Source organism: Lucilia sericata, unplaced genomic scaffold (genome assembly GCF_015586225.1).
Source record: "Lucilia sericata isolate MDLA Ls3-8-SP2 unplaced genomic scaffold, ASM1558622v1 Contig000511F_arrow, whole genome shotgun sequence".
In the NCBI taxonomy this organism is placed as follows: domain Eukaryota; kingdom Metazoa; phylum Arthropoda; class Insecta; order Diptera; family Calliphoridae; genus Lucilia; species Lucilia sericata.
Window position 1 is genome coordinate 807 of NW_023994524.1, and position 20,552 is coordinate 21,358.

General features: G+C 33.0%; 1 pseudogene; it reads right to left on the bottom strand.

The window, feature by feature from the left end:
• Positions 1-1,494: 1,494 nt before the first annotated feature.
• Positions 1,495-20,552, bottom strand: part of LOC119605708 — a 38,875-nt pseudogene continuing 19,817 nt past the window's right edge.

The window sequence follows — 20,552 nt, forward strand, 5'->3', positions numbered from 1 at the left end:
AAATTTCGATCACCTCGATAAGATGGTATAGTTTAGATAATTGTCATCTAAGGACAATTTATGGATTGTCCTTAGATGAAACAATTCAAACGAATATTCATATACCCCTGTTAAGGTATCGAACACGATCGACGAATGAACTTTTTGACCTTGATAGAAATTCGTAAAGGCTTCTTAGAACCGATGTCGTTGAATAGGAACGATGTCGTCTAGTGAGAATTCGAATTTCACACCGATTTTGACATATTCAAGAATGCAAAGAGTCGTGTTGAAAGAACATCTCAGAAATCAGAAAGGTCGTTTAAGGAGGTTAACCATTGAGTTCGGTTTTGAGCCGTCTGCAGGACTGGATAGTTACATAGACGATGTGCTATCGTCTCCTCATCCTCATTCTGACAACTTCTGCCGAAGTCATTGATCCGAATCGTTACACAGAAGATGGTCTGCCGTCTTCTCTTTAACCTCATTCTGATAACTTCTGCAGAAGTAATTGTATGGAAGAGCAATATTCCTAGCATGGTTGCCAAATTTCAAGGCCTACATTCAAGGACAAGTTTAGATTTGGAGAACACACCAATCAGGGATTTAATAGCAGCTAGACTATCAGTATAAGTTCTTATATCCTTGTTCGATATCCGATAGTACTTTAGTCAATTTAACGCCATATTGATCGCTGAAGGATACCACAGTTATCTTTGAGTCTAAAAGAGATTTTAGGCCCAAATTCTTAAATGAAGCCGTTACCAACTTTCGTTCCTTTTGTTATTTTGGATCGTTATTATACTATTTTACTGAGAAAAATATTCCCCAAGTGAGACTCGAACTCAAGCCCGAAGAAATATTCAATTAATTATATAATTCTATAGTTTATGTAAGAAGTACGAGGTTTGGAATCGTCTGTTTAATTTTTGTTAAACGGGACCAAACTATAACTAGTTTGCGAAATTGATTATTGCTTTCAAACAGGTGCAATTAGACGATAGTGACAACATTTTGCATAATTTGGGTATCAATAATTATAGAAAAATAGAACTCGTTGAATATTGAAAAATGCAAATATATTTTTTTTTAAAATAAAATTACCTACCAATAGTCATGCCAATTATAAAAAATGCATAATTTTTCTTACAATTTTTATAACAATTTTATTTATTTAAATATTAAAGTTATTTTCTACATTAATAATAAAATAACTAAACAATTATATTTGCAAGTAAATACAAAGTAGTTAACAACTATAAATGTAAATAAAAAAATAAACATAAATAAATTATAACTAAAATAATTGCAATTAAAATTAACACATACATATAATTCGCTACTTAAAAATAAATAATAATAATAAAAAATAACGTCATAAGTGGCTCGTAAAACTGGAAAAAAGCGAATAAACAAAATGACTAATCGAAAACTATTACTAAATTATACAAATAATAGTAAAAACTAATTTTAAAAAATTTTTAAACAAAAACTTATTTATGACACAATGGCAACTCTGAGTTTTTTTTACTCGTTTATATAGTTGTTTTTGTAAAGCTAATGCCCCCTGAATGTGAAAAATGCTATTACAACAATTTGTAATAGTAATAATGACAATATATAATTAATAACAAGTGGACAACCTTTGGTTAATGACAGTAATCAAATATTTGGAGGTCTCGAGAACTATACTCTGAAACATAGTTTAATTTATTTATGAGTTATTAAGCTGCGCTAACTTTTATTTACGATTTTGTATTCGGGATTATGGAACCAATCTTCTTTAATTAGATCGGCTCCCTTTTCAGCAATCATTATGACAGGGGCATTAGTGTTGCCACTACTAATGGTGGGCATTATGCTGGCATCTATATACTCTTAAACCTCTAACACCATAAACTCTTAATCTAGGATCTACTACGGCTTCAGGATCCCATGCAGGACCCATTTTAGCTGTACCACAGGGATGATATATAGTCATGGATATAGTACGGGCATGACAATCTAAATAATCATCGGAGAGAAATTTAAATTTCTTGCAATTGGGTAATGCTTTTTGCCATAAACGAGAACCAAACTGTTTGAAAACTTTGGCCTCGGCCACACGCAAAGCAATTTTGGCTCCCTCCACAAGGTCTTGGCATCAAAAGGATCATCAAAGTAATTGGCATTGATTTTGGGATACTCAAAAGGATTGGCTGATCTTAGCTTAACCCAACCTCTAGAACGGGGGTCTTACAGTAAAGGCATTATAGTCCAAGTGTCCTTATAGCTATGGGTTGGTAAACTTCTTGATAAACCGATTCCTTTAAACCCAATACCTTTTTAACACGAGCGCCATTATCTGAATTAATCGAAGCAGGAGCCATGTGAAATTGTATATCAGGCCAATCTATAGATCTATTAGAATAGGGTGTGTGCACAAAAGCTAAACCTTCTACACCTCCCAGAGTAGTCATGGGTCCCCGTTCTCTTAAGACATATTGGAAAGTTACAGCGGTGGGATTAAAACGATCCTGTACTATAGAAACGGGCTTATCGACCAGGAAAGATAAACCTCCCATACCCACATGATCTTGTAGATTTTCCCCTACCGGTAAATCTTGTAAAACCTTAATGCCATGTTGTTCCAAATGGGAACGTGGTCCTATACCCGATAACATCATTATCTGAGGCGTATTAATGGCACCAGCTGATAAAATGATTTCTCTTTTGGCGTACACTTTCATAACTTGACCATTCTTAACAAATTCTACTCCCTTGGCCCTCATAGTACCGGGTTCTATCAACAGCTTGGTAACTTGAGAATTCATGGATAAATGAAAATTGGGACGATTTCTAATGGGCCTTAAGAAAGCCTTGGCGGTACTACAGCGTGAACCTCTACGTATGGTACCCTGGGCTAATCATAAAACCGGTTTGTATTTCACCATTAATATCACGATTTTCATAACCTATCTCAGTGCCAGCCTCTACAAAAGCCGCCACCAAAGGCGAATGCCAGGGTGATTCCTGCACAGTTAAGAGGCCACCCTTGCCATGATAAGGATTCTTATTCAAATAGGGATTGCGGTTATCTTCGGATTTCTTAAAGTATTTCAAAATGCTATCATAACCCCAAACCGGGATTACCCAACGACTCCCAGTGATCATAGTCATGACGATTGCCTCTGACATACAGCATATAGTTTAAGACACTGGAACCACCCAATACCTTGCCACGCGGCCAATTACAGCGATTATTTTTCATGCCCAAACAGGCCTTATTCGAGGGTTCCGTTTTATACTGCCAATCCAATTTGCTCAACTGCAAATAAGCGGCCAGTGAGGGCACATCTGATATTTCATTTTCATCGGGTCCAGCTTCTATAAGTAAAACCTTCCATTTGCGCACTTCACTTAAACGATTGGCCACCACTGCTCCCGCGGAACCAGCACCCACCACTATAAAATCATATTCCCTGTATATATTCGTTTGATCGAAAACTCTCGATTCTGGATCCACATTATCGTATTTGTAATAGGTAATGGCGGCCAGTATTAGGGGAATAAGCCAGAGGCCCGTAGTTACCACACCAAAGGTGGATTTTATCACAGTCGTTATAAAGAGTAGATTTAGCACCATGTTAGTTTATGTTGTTGTTTTCGGTCGGGAAGCCTATTCTGGGTTTTTTTTAGGATTTCGTTATTTTGTTGTTTTTGTAGGGAATCAAAGTTTATTTTCTTTTGAGCTTTTACAGCTTTTTACGTTTGACCATTGTAGAATATAATCTCACAGAGAGAAATCTAAAAAGAGAAGGAGAGAATAAAATATAATTAATTATAACAGATTTTAAGAATTTTTAAAATTAATTTAATATTTTTTAGATAATTTATTAACTAAAATGAATTTTAAATAATTAAACTAATTGAAAAATATATTTCTTTTCATTGCAGGTAAGATCTATTCAAAACTTAATATTCAAAAAAAGTTAGAAAGATTTTAAATCCCTGTGATAATGGGTTTATAGCTGATCTATTCTGGAATTATTTACATCGCATGCAGAATTCCTACAAATGTAAGAATCGAAATCAATTACACCTGAATAAAAATTATCGGTAAAGTAACTGTGAATTGCTCTATAATTGTCCCTTATCAATCATTATAAACCGATTTCATTCAAAACTTTAAACTACAACTTTCGACAAAAGTTATTTTTGTTAAGATCTCCATAAAAACATTTATTCAAATACTTTCCAATATCGTTTTCTAAAGCTTTTTCTTGTTTTGTCATTCAAGTCATTTGTATCACCATATTAAGTTACTTTTACTACGATTAATGGAAATTAATTAACAAAGATCTGTGTAAAGTGTTTTCGCATGTTTTCAGATTTTGTATATACTTACTATGGAATAGTTTAAATATTTATAAATGTTGTATTCTCTAGCTCGTGTTCTCATTTAAACCAGTTTGCAAAATTAATGCAAAAATATGTAAATTTAAATATTTGCTTGTATTTGCTTTAAAAATTAATCATAAAAACATGATGAAATAATTCTGTAGATATTTTTGTTTCTAGGCCTGAAACATTAAGATAAAATGCAGACTTCTAAATAGAGTTCAATATACTTTAAAACAAAACTATAAAGAAGTTATGAGTTTTGCCATCAAAACTGAAGCAATACTAAATGTAAATAAGATTTCTTGGATTTCAAATCACACATTTTTTAACTTAATTGCAAAGGTATTCATTACACCACCAAGCTTTCGAGAAGCTTACGACTATGTGCAAAATTTTCCGATATTCTCCTTATAATAATGTACAAATATGTCCTTTGACACTGTAGTTGTTTTAACTTCTTCTTACTAGACTAGACTATAGACTAGACCTTAGGCTAGATTGTATACTCGACTATAGACTGGACTACAGACTGGACTATAGACTAGACTATAGACTAGAATTAACTCTAGACTATACTATAGACTAGACTATAGACTGGACTATAAACTAGAATATAGACTAGACTATAGACTAGACTATAGACTGGACTATAAACTAGAATATAGACTAGACTATAGACTAGACTATAGACTAGACTATAGACTAGACTATAGACTAGACTAGAGACTAGACTAGAGACTAGACTATAGACTAGACTATGGGCTAGACTATAGACTAGACTATAGACTAGACTATGGACTAGACTATAGACTAGACTATAGACTAGACTATAGAGTAAACTATAGACTAGACTATAGACTAGAATATAGACTAGACTATAGACTAGACTAGACTATAGACTAGACTATAGACTAGACTATAGACTAGACTATAGACTAGACTATAGACTAGACTATAGACTAGATTATAGACTAGATTTTAGACTAGAGTATAGACTAGACTATAGACTAGACTATAGAATGGACTACAGTTTAGACTATATACTTACTAAATATAGTCCATAGACTAGACTATAGACTAGACTATAGACTAGACTATATACTAGACTATAGACTAGACTATAGACTAGACTATAGACTAGACTATAGACTAGACTATAGACTAGACTATAGACTTGACTATAGACTAGACTATAGACTAGACTATAGACTAGACTGGACGATAGACTAGACTATAGACTAGACTATGGACTAGACTATAGACTAGATTATAGACTAGACTATAAACTAGACTATAGACTAGACTATGGACTAGACTATAGACTAGACTATAGACTAGACTATGGACTAGACTATGGACTAGACTTAGACTAGACTATAGACTAGACTATGGGCTAGACTATAGACTAGACTATAGACTAGACTAGACTATAGACTAGACTATAGGACTAGACTATAGACTAGACTATAGACTAGACTATAGACTAGACTATAGACTAGACTATAGACTAGACTATAGACTAGACTATAGACTAGACTATAGACTAGACTATAGACTAGACTATAGACTAGACTATAGACTAGGCTATAGACTAGGACTATAGACTAGACTATAGACTAGACTATAGACTAGACTATAGACTAGACTATAGACTAGAACTATAGACTAGACTATAGACTAGACTATAGACTAGACTATAGACTAGGACTATAGACTAGACTATAGACTAGACTATAGACTAGACTGGACGATAGACTAGACTATAGACTAGACTATGGACTAGACTATAGACTAGATTATAGACTAGACTATAAACTAGACTATAGACTAGATTATAGACTAGACTATAGACTAGACTATGGACTAGACTATAGACTAGACTATAGACTAGACTATGGACTAGACTATGGACTAGACTATAGACTAGACTATAGACTAGACTATGGGCTAGACTATAGACTAGACTATAGACTAGACTAGACTATAGACTAGACTATAGACTAGACTATAGACTAGACTATAGACTAGACTATAGACTAGACTATAGACTAGACTAGACTATAGACTAGACTATAGACTAGACTATAGACTAGACTATAGACTAGACTATAGACTAGACTATAGACTAGACTATAGACTAGACTATAGACTAGACTATAGACTAGACTATAGACTAGACTATAGACTAGACTATAGACTAGACTATAGACTAGACTATAGACTAGACTATAGACTAGACTATAGACTAGACTATAGACTAGACTATAGACTAGACTATAGACTAGACTATAGACTAGACTATAGACTAGACTATAGACTAGACTATAGACTAGACTATAGACTAGACTATAGACTAGACTATAGACTAGACTATAGACTAGGCTATAGACTAGACTATAGACTAGACTATAGACTAGACTATAGACTAGACTATAGACTAGACTATAGACTAGACTATAGACTAGACTATAGACTAGACTATAGACTAGACATAGACTAGACTATAGACTAGACTATAGACTAGACTATAGACTAGACTATAGACTAGACTATAGACTAGACTATAGACTAGAATTAACTCTAGACTATACTATAGACTAGACTATAGACTGGACTATAAACTAGAATATAGACTAGACTATAGGCTAGACTATAGACTGGACTATAAACTAGAATATAGACTAGACTATAGACTAGACTATAGACTAGACTATAGACTAGACTATAGACTAGACTAGAGACTAGACTAGAGACTAGACTATAGACTAGACTATGGGCTAGACTATAGACTAGACTATAGACTAGACTATAGACTAGACTATAGACTAGACTATAGACTAGGACTAGTAGACTAGATTATAGACTAGATTTTAGAACTAGACTATAGACTGAGACTATAGACTAGACTATAGAAATGGACTACAGTTTAGACTATATACTTACTAAATTATAGTCCATAGACTAGACTATAGACTAGACTATAGACTAGACTATATACTAGACTATAGACTAGACTATAGACTAGGACTATAGACTAGACTATAGACTAGACTATAGACTAGACTATAGACTAATAGACTAGACTATAGACTTGACTATAGACTAGACTATAGACTAGACTATAGATTAGGACTATAGACTAGACTGGACGATAGACTAGACTATAGACTAGACTATGGACTAGACTATAGACTAGATTATAGACTAGACTATAAACTAGACTATAGACTAGACTATGGACTAGACTATAGACAAGACTATAGACTAGACTATGGCTAGACTATAGCAGACTATAGACTAGACTAGACTATAGACTAGGACCTATAGACTAGACTATAGACTAGACTATAGACTAGACTATAGACTAGACTATAGACTAGACTATAGACTAGACTATAGACTAGACTATAGACTAGACTATAGACTAGACTATAGACTAGACTATAGACTAGACTATAGACTAGACTATAGACTAGACTATAGACTAGACTATAGACTAGACTATAGACTAGACTATAGACTAGACTATAGACTAGACTATAGACTAGACTATACTGGCTATAGACTAGACTATAGACTAGACTATAGACTAGACTATAGACTAGACTATAGACTAGACTATAGACTAGACTATAGACTAGACTGGACGATAGACTAGACTATAGACTAGACTATGGACTAGACTATAGACTAGATTATAGACTAGACTATAAACTAGACTATAGACTAGATTATAGACTAGACTATAGACTAGACTATGGACTAGACTATAGACTAGACTATAGACTAGACTATGGACTAGACTATGGACTAGACTATAGACTAGACTATAGACTAGACTATGGGCTAGACTATAGACTAGACTATAGACTAGACTAGACTATAGACTAGACTATAGACTAGACTATAGACTAGACTATAGACTAGACTATAGACTAGACTATAGACTAGACTATAGACTAGACTATAGACTAGACTATAGACTAGACTATAGACTAGACTATAGACTAGACTATAGACTAGACTATAGACTAGACTATAGACTAGACTATAGACTAGACTATAGACTAGACAATAGACTAGACTATAGACTAGACTATAGACTAGACTATAGACTAGACTATAGACTAGACTATAGACTAGACTATAGACTAGACTATAGACTAGACTATAGACTAGACTATAGACTAGGCTATAGACTAGACTATAGACTAGACTATAGACTAGACTATAGACTAGACTATAGACTAGACTATAGACTAGACTATAGACTAGACTATAGACTAGACTATAGACTAGACTATAGACTAGACTATAGACTAGACTATAGACTAGACTATAGACTAGACTATAGACTAGACTATAGACTAGACTATAGACTAGACTATAGACTAGACTATAGACTAGACTATAGACTAGACTATAGACTAGACTATAGACTAGACTATAGACTAGACTATAGACTAGACTATAGACTAGACTATAGACTAGACTATAGACTAGACTATAGACTAGACTATAGACTAGACTATAGACTAGACTATAGACTGGACTATAGACTAGACTATAGACTAGACTATAGACTAGACTATAGACTAGACTATAGACTAGATTATAGACTAGACTATAGAATGGACTACAGTTTAGACTATATACTTACTAAATTATAGTCCATTTTATATACTATACTATATTCTAGACTATAGTTAAGACTATAGTAAAGACTTTAGACTAGATTAAAGTCCAAATTGCAGACTATACTACTGTCCAGATAATATACTATACTATTGTCCAGACTATATACTAACTTATAGCTCAGATTATTGTCCAAACTATATAATTGATCAGAGTCCAGAATATAAGCTAGGCTATAGTTCAAGCTAAAGATCAAGCTATAGTTCATAGATTAGAAAATTATGAAACAAAATTAAAGTTCGAATTAAAAGACAATGGGAACTCTTGCGTTATATGGTTCCAAATTCTAAGTGAACCCGTTGGAAACCAAAACACATTTCGACATTCTGTACAATACTTCAGTATGTGTAGGAGGTCCAATTTTTCCAATTGGGGCAACAGACAAATTATAAAGGAACTTCGCTAAATTTTGAAAATTTTAATTAATGACAAGATAATGACTTAATCTTAGTCTAAAACAGGTATCGATAGAAAGTGACGATTAGTTTTTATATATCTGCGAAATTACGTATTTGTGAAATTAAGAAAGTTCAAAAGAGAGGGAGAGCCTACACCATATCTAAACAGATGATTAAGAAATGGTATCATTTAAAACATAGTTTTCTTAGACAACAGCGTTTTCAAGAAGAAGATAGGAGACTGCATGAATCAGATAATTATACCTCGATAAAGCAACTAAAGATGTATTGAAAATATTTTTAACTCCGAAGTGATGTTTTATCAGTTGCATTTCTTCTTGAGCCAGTCCGGACGTCAAGAATGCGATAATAATATTTAGAGAAATTGACTAGTGATATCTAAGTGGATCGTATATAGTCTGTTAAAGGTTTGAACTCTAAAGTGATATTGACCTATAGACAGCTCGGTTGTCTTTTAGATACATACCATTGGTGATCAACTGTTACTACTTGAGCAATAGTTCAAAAAGGTTTGGTAGGACTATTATGATCAAATTAACAAAATTATCTAGAATTGCTAGATAATTACAGTTTTGCATGACAGATAAAATGAAATTCATCTGGCAACCTTAAATTTCACACATGTTGCAAAATACTGGTACTTAAATAATTACTAGTTTGGTTCAAGTTTATTGGGTCGAGGTTAAAACCACACTGAATAGATTCTTATAAATTAAATTAAACTTTAGTCAATGTTAAGGTTTATTTAAGAAAAAATAACAAAAAAAAAGCTTAGAATATTTTAAAAGAAAACTTGTATTGAGTGAGTTAAATAAAAAACAATTTTAAACAAAATAAAAAAATTTATATAATATTAAAACAAAATGAAATAGAAATATAATTTAAAATTTATAAAATAAAAAGTTTATTAACCTTTAGCTTAAAAATAAAACTGAAATTTTACATTTAACAAAAAAAAAAAAAAAAAATAATAATAATAATTAATTATTAATATTAAATAGCTTATAACAAATAAATAATAGTCAAAAAACCGCTAGTTAAAATATTAAGACGAATTGAAAATTAGTCAATTCAAACGAAGAAAAAAACGAGAGTTAACGGAAGTATTTGTTTTAAAATAAAAACAATTTTAATAACGCGGAAGTTAAAACACATACTAACTAACAGCTAATACAATACAATAACGGCATGTCACAGCACTTGACCCAGTTAATTGATAGTTTTCAAGATGTTGTTGCTAGAGTTGATTTTTCTTATCATGTGTATTTTGAAATAACCTTTTCGGATAGTGTGTGTTTAAAAATTTATATTGTTGAAAATTAATTTTTTAACAATTTTTAATTTTGTTTCAAATTGTTGAAAAGTTATTTCTTTTGTCGTTTAATCTTAAAAGGGTTTCAATATTTATAGCAATTTTTGCTTTAGTTTCAAAAAGAGTGAGTAGTTTTTACTCTCTTATATTTCGAAAAATATATATGATTCATTTGTATATTGCATAAAAAATCAATGAACTTTTAGAGTAAAGTACGTTAGGCCTGCGTAGGAATACATTAATTTGATCACGTACTAATCAAGTTTTCGATGGATGTATTTCTTCAAATTTACATAACAAAAGACCAATAGGAAATTTAATGAAAATTATTATTAAGAATGAAATTTTAAATCTATATAAACATAAATATTAAATGTCGCATATCTCAGAAACTGCGACAGCTAGAATCTTTTTACTAAAATGGGCTGACTAGCTCTAGTGGGCGTGGCATTACGTTAGTATATCTGAAAAACTATATCAGTTACAATCCTTTATTATAAATATGAGTATTTATAACAAAAATGGGCGGACTAGAAAAAGTGGGAGTGGCACCTCCCATATGAATTAAATGCAAAAAATCGTATATCGGAGAATATTTTAGATTGGAATCCTCAAATTCTGCACGAACCACTTTGAAATTGATATGAAAATTTGGAAAAAGAAGGCTGTACTAGAATTAGGGGGTGTGGTACTTCCCATAAGAATTAAATACAAAAATTCCTATAGCTTGGAAACCATTAAAGCCAGGATCTTCAAATTTTGTACGGGTTACATTGAAATCCATATGAACGTTTCAAAAGAAATTGGAGAACTGGCAATTGTGGACGTTCTCCACCTCTCTGTGCAAGAATATCCTAATCTGCGCCGGCGGAACAATCACACAGAAGTTGTTGTATCGATTCTTCTTTTACGTCTAAACAACCGCTAGAGTAATTGTAACGTGGATAGCCCTTACGATCTAACACACCTTCAATTCCTACGTCCAACTGCTAAAAATATCAATGTTTTTTTCTGTGAAAGTTGAAGCCTCAGCCTTTTGGATATTATGGAAAAATTGGCATCTAAGTTCAGGCAGAGAATGAATGCAATTGACAATATATTTCGATATAATTCCATTTGGTGTTGAGAGCCATACTGATTCCCGCTTTGAAAATGCAAGGACTATAGTCTAGTCTAGAAGAGTTATGTACTACGCGGAGACCTTTGTAGAGAAGAGAGAGTTCGAAAAGGAAATTTCAATATTATACCTTTGGAATTGAGAGTCATACAGATTTAGAAGGTTTACGTGCCATGAGAAACAATTCCACTCTTAGACCGCAGTAGTCCATTGTGAAGAGACTATAGTAGAGTTTATGGTTAAGAAACTATAGGTATAACTCCACTCGATAAGCGCTGCAGTCCTGCAGTTAGATAGGAAAGAAGAAATTTCGATCTTATTACATTGAAATGAAGAGCCATACTGGTTTTCTCTTTAAAAATGTTGAATGTTATAGTGGAGATTGGAAAGGTTGTGTGCCATGGGGAACAACTTCACTTTTACAACGCAGTAGTCCATTATAAAGAGAAAGAGAGTGTGAGATATGAAAGAATAAATTTCGATCTTATTAAGTTGGAATTGAGAGTCCCACTGGTTTCCTCTTTGAAAATGTTGAAGGTGTAACTATAGTCGAGTTTAAGGTTAAGAAGGGTTATGTATCTTAAGGTACAGCTCCACTTTAAAAACCGCTGAGGTCCTTTGTGCAAAGAGAAGTAACAGAAAGAGGGAGAAACATGGAACAGTACTATGTGAGAACAGAAGTGAGAAAAGAATACTCTCTACAGTCTACTAATCAAAAAGCAAACTTGTTCTCTTGATAAAACCTAACAGATTGCATGGCTTACACTTTGTAATACTCCCTAGTTTGCCGTGGTTCCGTTTTCCTAGCACCTTTTGTCTCAGATCGCTGTGGGCAATTGTGTAGAGAGAATTAACTGAGAAAAGGAAAGATATGAAACAGGTTTCAAATTTCGAAGTAGCATAAGCGAGAAAGGAGGTCAGAAAGCTCGCTTTAGTTTACGAATAAAAAAGCCCTGTGGTTTTCATTATTCCAAGAGGCCTTATGTGATTATCTCATCCATATTTTTAATTCAGTCCTCGTTGCGTCCAAATGTTTTTGCTTTGATTAGGTTAACTACCTCGAGCTCCCATCCATTTTTAGCTAGTACTACTTCTCCAATGTCTCCCTCTATTAAGATCTAGATTCGAACTTTGTCTTGCAAGTTCGTCCGATACCTCAGTATCAGTTGCTTAGGAACTGTTTATAGGTCAATCTTCCCTATTCAATAAATCTATTGGAGGTGGCTGTCTAAGTCAAAGCTCTTATTCTATGATCTGAAATGGAACTGATCCTGTAGGAGCCTTATTGCTTTCCACAACGCTATGATCTTCACTACAATAATACATTTAAAAGCTACGTATCCCTCAATTAATACTCCCCCTCAAACGGTTTATCGGATCCAAGCCAATCTGTCCTTTTCAAAAGCCTTATTGGAAGTGTCTCTCCGGAGTCTAAAGTCATAATTTTACGATTTGGAAAATATTTCGGATAAACTCCGATCAAGTAAAATTGCTTCGTAAACTTTTCGTTTAACTAACGAATACTCATGAAGTTTCAGTAAGTTCCTAGCGACCGTACTCGTTATATAGAGTTCAATAAAGAACAGTTAGTATAGTATTGTGGTGTACTTCTAATATTACTCGTGATAGTCGATAGTTAGAAGTTATTTTTCCATATTAGCAATAAGGAAAAATAGTTGATTAGGTTCTTAACAGATGTTTATTGTTTACAAAATAGGGAGCAGGTCACAGTTAAAATTTTGATTGACGGATGGGGGTAAATCAATTTTTAAAATCTTCTTCATTTAAATTTCCTATTAAACATTCCATTTCAAGTTGATCATTCACAAAAAAAGATGTAATCATTTATACATGAATTAAATGATCATTAAACCGCTCCTTATTTACATAATAATAATTTATACCCCATTTGGAAATCCCACTTTTGTTACTAAATTTAAATTTGTCTACAATCCTCCGCCCAAAAAAACAGGTCTATTGCAAAACTTTATTCGCAAAAGAACCAACACACATCAAGGTGTGTCTAGGAGCAAAAACAAAAACATATAGTTTTTTTTTTATAATTAACCTTGAATAATGTTCTAAATTTTAAAAGATTATTTAATAATGATAATCACAAAATATTTCATTGTCTACTTGACTAGAATTTTAAGCAAAAACAATAAATTTATGGCACAAAGTTTACATATAAATGAGTTAAGTTTTACTAAATCCCCCTTCCACAACAAAAAGAGTCCCTTATGAAAGTTAGCTTGAAGACAGGTGCCGCGCCACAGGCCACAGAAAACATTAAAAACATGTTTTTCCGTTAAACTTTTATTATTCAAAATAAACAGGTAAGAAAGTATAGTCGGGCGTGACCGACCATATGATACCCTACACCAGTTATGAATATTAAATGAGATTTATTTTTCATAATAATTCATTGTTCCGATACATTTAAGCAATTTATGGATGAAAAACTAATTTTCTGAAAGAGGCTTTATATGGGGGCTAGGGACAAATATGGACCAAGCCCGATAAAGTTTTGTAAATATATTTATATAATATTTATTTGTGCTGAATTTTATCGCGATATTTGTGTTTATAAGTAATTTTCGGAAGGGGACTTTTTATGAGAGCCAGAATCAAATAAGGCCCGATCTTTATGAAATTTGGCAAAGTCATCAAGGCTTGTATAAAACTTAGTTGTGCCGCTTTTTATCGATATACAGGTATATTTAACATAATTATAAGCTCAGAAGCAGAGATACAAGCCGATGCAAAATGATCGGCGGCGGCGGCGCAACAATTTTAGGTCGGCGGCGGCGGCTAAATTGTCGGCTCAATTTAACATTTTCTTCAGAAATTGACCTTATAAGCGTTTATTATATTGAAAAATCTCTGTATAATAGTCTGTTATATAGAAACCTGTCTCTATATAAGTTTTTTCTGCAGAAAATGGACATTATTATAGTAGTTATCACTATTTTAATATTAGCACAATATTGTGTGGCATCTCTTTTGAATTTGCCATAAGAATTTAAAATAGTGGCAACTCTGTTCAAATTGGTGAAATTATTTTCTGAAAGACATGTGCGATTGCAATCTTTATCAGCGGCTACGTTTAAGCCCGGCTTAGCCTTTGAGCCGAAAGAAGTCGGCGGCGGCTTGCTAAATATTACCGGCGGCCAACCGCGGCCGATTTGAGCCGTCTCGGCTTGTATCTCTTCTCAGAAGCCCTTTTCGGGGGGTTCTGTTGTGTGGGGGCTAGGTGAAATAATGGACCGATTATAACCATTTTCATTAGGCTTCGTCCTTGGGTCAAAAAAAGTTGAAAATTGCGACCTGTACCTTGCGACTAAGAAAACGATTCTAAGCCGATTGGTATACTTTAAGGTGGATATAGGACGAATATTTTTGTATGTTACAAACATCAGCACAAACAAAATATACCCTCCTCACTAAAGTAGTGTAGGGTATAAAAACACAAAGAAGAAGTTGTGGATTAAATTTAAATAATTTGATAAATTAGAAGAAAAAAGACATAAAATAAAAACAAAACGAATATTTTCAAAACAGATTGAAGACATAATGGTATTCGTTTAAATGAACTTTAAGGTGTGAAATAGGGGATAAAAGGGGGATTTCTAAAGAGAATTCCAAAGTAGCTATATATATACAGAGAAAACAGATTCGCTGCGGTAAGCGAAAAAAGTTTTTAATTATTCCATTGAAACTGAAACTGTTTTCTTTAAACAGTTGTAATTTCGTTTAAATTACAGATATTTATATCTAGAAACCATCAACAGATAGTGAAAGTTTTACAACTTTGCATATTCAAAACTTGAAACCCCCCAAAAAAATGTTGTCACACTATGAAACGGAACTCTTTCGTTTATATATATTTTTTTCAAAACCTTTATGTCTGCCTTAAGTTCTGCCAAATCAAGTTTTCAATTCGCAAGTCATTTATTAAAATATTTGATTTCTTTCTATTATTATAAATTATTAAGAATTAATTTGTTTAAATAAGTTTTTTTAATCAAATAAGTGTGTCGCTTAAGATGACTAGTGGTGAATTCTAAAAAAAAAATCTATTTAAATTCGCATTGAACGTTAAGCATAAGAAACTATGAATAAAATTAATGAAGATAATATACAAGTTTTTTTTTGTGAACTTTAACAAAAGAAATTAAGAAAAAAAAAAACTTCTAGAATATCGATAAAAAATGATGAATAATTTTGTTTGACTTTATTAACGATCAATGCTGACAGTCAGACCGGACGATTATATTCAGTCGGAAGATTGCTGTTGTTAGTGAAAGGGAACAGAAAAAAACTGAGACAGTTGCAAAACTTTGAACTTTAGTTTTGAAAATCCCTACAAAATTACACAGGTTGCCTATCTTAATGTTCATAGACAAAGTCAATTGCTCTTTGATAGGATGTTTAGAAGAGGTCAAAGACTGAATTTGCTTCTTGGTAAAATTATTTTTGTTAATTGGCATCACTGATGCTTATCCTTTTAAGCCGACGCGCCATACGTTGGTTCAGATAGAACATTATGCTCCAGCGAAACATTAGGATATACATTTGTGGGACACAGACCGAATAGAATGGATCATTGGATCTGCATTTAAAATTTAGATACATAGATCTACTACCTATTGCTCTTTCCCATCACAGCACTAGCTTTCAGGCGAAAGTCGGTAGCATCACAGAATGTATAAACTCAGATTCCGAAATATACTGCCTAAAGCTCTTTCCGATTACTGCAATAGCTTCAAGCAGACGTGTGTATCTTTGCCCATGAGGTCGAGACATTGATCCAGTCTGAAGATCGTAGTTAAGCGAAACGTTATTGTAACTACTCATGGGAAACTATTGTTACATGACGGCTCGTAAATGGAAGACAGATCCTTGGATATACATATATTGTTGCAAATACAGATTCCTAGATCTACTACCCACTGTTCTCAACGATCGCATGTAGAAGTCTGTAGAATGTTTAAAACTGAATAGATTGAACATAAGGTCTTTAGCCAGATGTTAAAGTGGACGATATCGGTCGATAAGGTCGATCAGGTTAAAGTCTTCACCACCATCTAACTCGTGTATAGTTCATAGAGCTTATGTACTTTGTTCAAAGAGATGGAAACTTTTCAATCATAGATAATCCCTTTAAAGACAATTTAGTCCGAGGATAGAATGATGATAAGTATTCTGACAGGACACAACATTATTATATGGTATATACCAGTGGAATCAATCAATTGTAGAGCAGAGAGGAAATTTTTTATCATTTCCATGCATTAAAGTTTTTATTGAAAAATTCTAAGAAAGTTTGATCAGAAGAATGAGTTTTAGGAACATCTAAATGGAATTAAGCCATCCGTTCGTCTAGTTGGATGATTTCGTCAACCGAAAATTTAAGTAAAGTAGTCGGGATAGAACATAAACTTTGACAAACTATATTATAATTTCCAATTCCGGAAATGGTAAAAAAGAAATTCATCAGTTTTAGTGGAAAACCCGAAAGAGAGCTTTCATGATTCTAGCATAGAAATCGGCCGAAATATCAGCAATTTCACCTTCGGTGTTGACCAGGAGCTCTTAAATAAAATAAGTCGCCTATTCTGTTATGTCCAGCGAAAATTGGCGTAGGGTCACGCAATGTAGTTGCGAACGAACATGAACTTTTGATAAGATGATGGCAGAGTAAGTGAGTGATCTTGGCAGCTCCTGCATAAGTTATTACTGGGTAAGTTAAGCCTTCTTGCATTGAACCCGAATGGCCAGTCACCACTGCCGTTAAGTTCCGTAGATTTCTACTCAGAATATGATGAAGGGCTTGAGATCGTTGGGGAGGCCACATGATCCTCGCCTGTCCGCAGGTTGCCTCATTCAACCATCTGCATTGCGCAAAATCATATACATAGTTTTTTACGTATAGAGCGTTTGCATGTTGAAAGCGGAGTGCCGACAAAGTGGTCGCTGATGTCCTGGAATCCAATACAGTCCTATTTTGGAATGTTTCTCCATATCATTTAAGGATGTCCGGCATTATAGGTCTAAGATTGATGTTGTCTAAACACCACTTAGAGCCCTTAGGAATGCCTGGCTGTCGGTATATATTCGAATATGAACACCGTATATTCGGTAAAACCTGAGCCAGTTTGAAGCGCGTTTTATGGGTGATAACTCAGCCTGAAGAACGCTATATTGCACACCGTAAGTTTCGAGAATTGGTAAAATGAAAATATATCAAACTTAATGGCTAAACCGATAAACTTTTCATGTTACGAAGTTTAAAACAGGTTTGATAACGGCTTCGTTTGAATATAGTCCGATAAAAACCTTTAATGAATTTTAACTCATTTTACTTTGAATTGTACGACATATATGTTGATACGGTCCGTTTATATAGGTTTATAACTAATATTCTGTTTAAAAGATTGGAAGGTAAGATTATCCTCTCGAGTTAAAATGAAGATGACCAAGATTGTGGAAATTTGACATAACAACATGTTTTCCTATAGGAATTTTTGAAGTCGTAAAAGTTTGTGGATCCATCATCACAAATATTCAGGAATAATATACTTCCGATCTTTGCTACCGAAATAAGGTCTTGTCGACAAAACTGATTTCATACAGAGCATAATACAATATTGTCCTTTAAGTAAGGAGAAATAGAGACTTAGAAGTTATTTTTAGCTGATGGTCGAAAATGGACTTATATTAATAAAGTGTTAATTTTCCAAAATTCTGATCCATCACAGAAGTTCCAACTCAATATTGGCCTTGAGGTAAAGTTTCTCTAAACATGCTCATCTGATGATTAAGAATAACCTTTGGGGTAGAAATAAAGGGAACATTTTCACAAAATGTCCGATATTTTAACATTCAGATTCAGTAGCAAGACCTTCTTAGAGAGATTTCTGAAGTTGCAATCGTTCACCAAAACATTTACCCATGTCATAGTTCAAACTCAGTGGGATCTTAGACATTGAGTAACTAAAAATACAACATTTTGGATCTGTGCTACCGTTAAAAGGGTCTATAGAATATAACTTATGATTATGTATTTGATGCAGGAGATCATACTCAATTCTATCCATGACGTAAGAGATTTGAGGTCACACTCGGCTAATGATCAAGAATGACCTTTCGGGTATCATTAAGGTGACAATATGTCAATTTTGCTGTCATTATTGTAGTATACGATTGCTTACGTAATTTTTGTTGATATTTTATATAAATATTTATAAATTAATCCATTTCTTACACAAACAAGTTTATTAACAATAAGAAAATAGAAAGACGTTCGTGGTCCATAGTATGCACATTTAGAACGTAACTAATACAGTTAATTAAAGCAATCTTCTTTCATTTTTAGTTTAAAAGAAAATTAATATAAAACCCATAAAGCAAAGTTGAAAAAACCTATAATAGACGTACAAAGTCCATTTATTGATCTTTAACAATTTAAAAGAACTTTAAAAAAACTTTAAAACTTTTAAATTATTAAAATCAATGATATAATATTAACATTCATATTAATTTTACAATCATAGTCTGGCAATTTATTAACATTCATTTTAACGCATTAATAGTCCAATTTAAAAATCTCCCCAACCTTTTGATTTGGACCAGCTGAACAAGTATTTTGTTTTATCAAAAACCGCCTGTAATAATAAAAAAGTTTTGTTTTGGTTGTCTGTCTATTTCAAACAAGTTCTAATCACCCAAAAAGTGTAACTTACCAATCAACTAACAAACAAAAAAAATGTTGTGTTAATTTAACAATTTAGTTAGATTTATTGAGATTTAATAGAATGTGGTAAATGTGTGGCCAGACAATTCTTCCGGTATGTAGTTTTTTTTCTTCTAAATTTCAAGTTAAACTAATTAAGAAGAAGGTTAGTTGGATATGTGTTAAATATTAAAGTTCTGTTTAAAAAAAGCGAGCAGCATGTTATGATGTAAAATTATCGGAAATTAGATAAACTAATTATATAGTTGTAATACAATGTGTTTTATGTTCAAGATATATTTTACGGTTCTTCAAATTGAAATCTTATGCAGAATATACATAACATCGTGTAAGAGATAATTGAAGTTTTTTCTTGGGGACTACTCAACATTGACTTTTCAAATATTTAAATAAGCGCTGACTTACGAAGTTTTTGTAATATGAGAAAATTCGCTAAGGTCTCTCTCAAATTTGCTCCGTTTTCCAGGATGATGTTTAAAAAATGTTTTACATGATTTGGATTTTAATTTCAATGTCAGTTTTTGAAAAGACGATATTTGGGTGCGATGACAGTATCTCCCATTTCAGAAGGGTCTTCATTGAACGCAAAACTAAGAAATATCCTTCCCTTCTCTGATAGTTTCTGTGTTCTCTATAGGAAACTATTTTCCCTTCAATAAAAGGAGTGGTCAAGGTATTCTGGTCCAATTGCCTCATTGTAAGTCTGCCTGAATCCTCCAGCAGCATCTATTCCCACAATGACTTAACTTACCTGGCCGTTGGTTAGAAATCCAAAAAGTTCATCAGGACAAAATGGAAGAAAAAGAAAAAAGCAGTGTGATGTGTTGAATACTAACGCAACCCAGTATAGTCAAGTATCTTCACTGGACCTTAGTTAGTTAGTCACATACT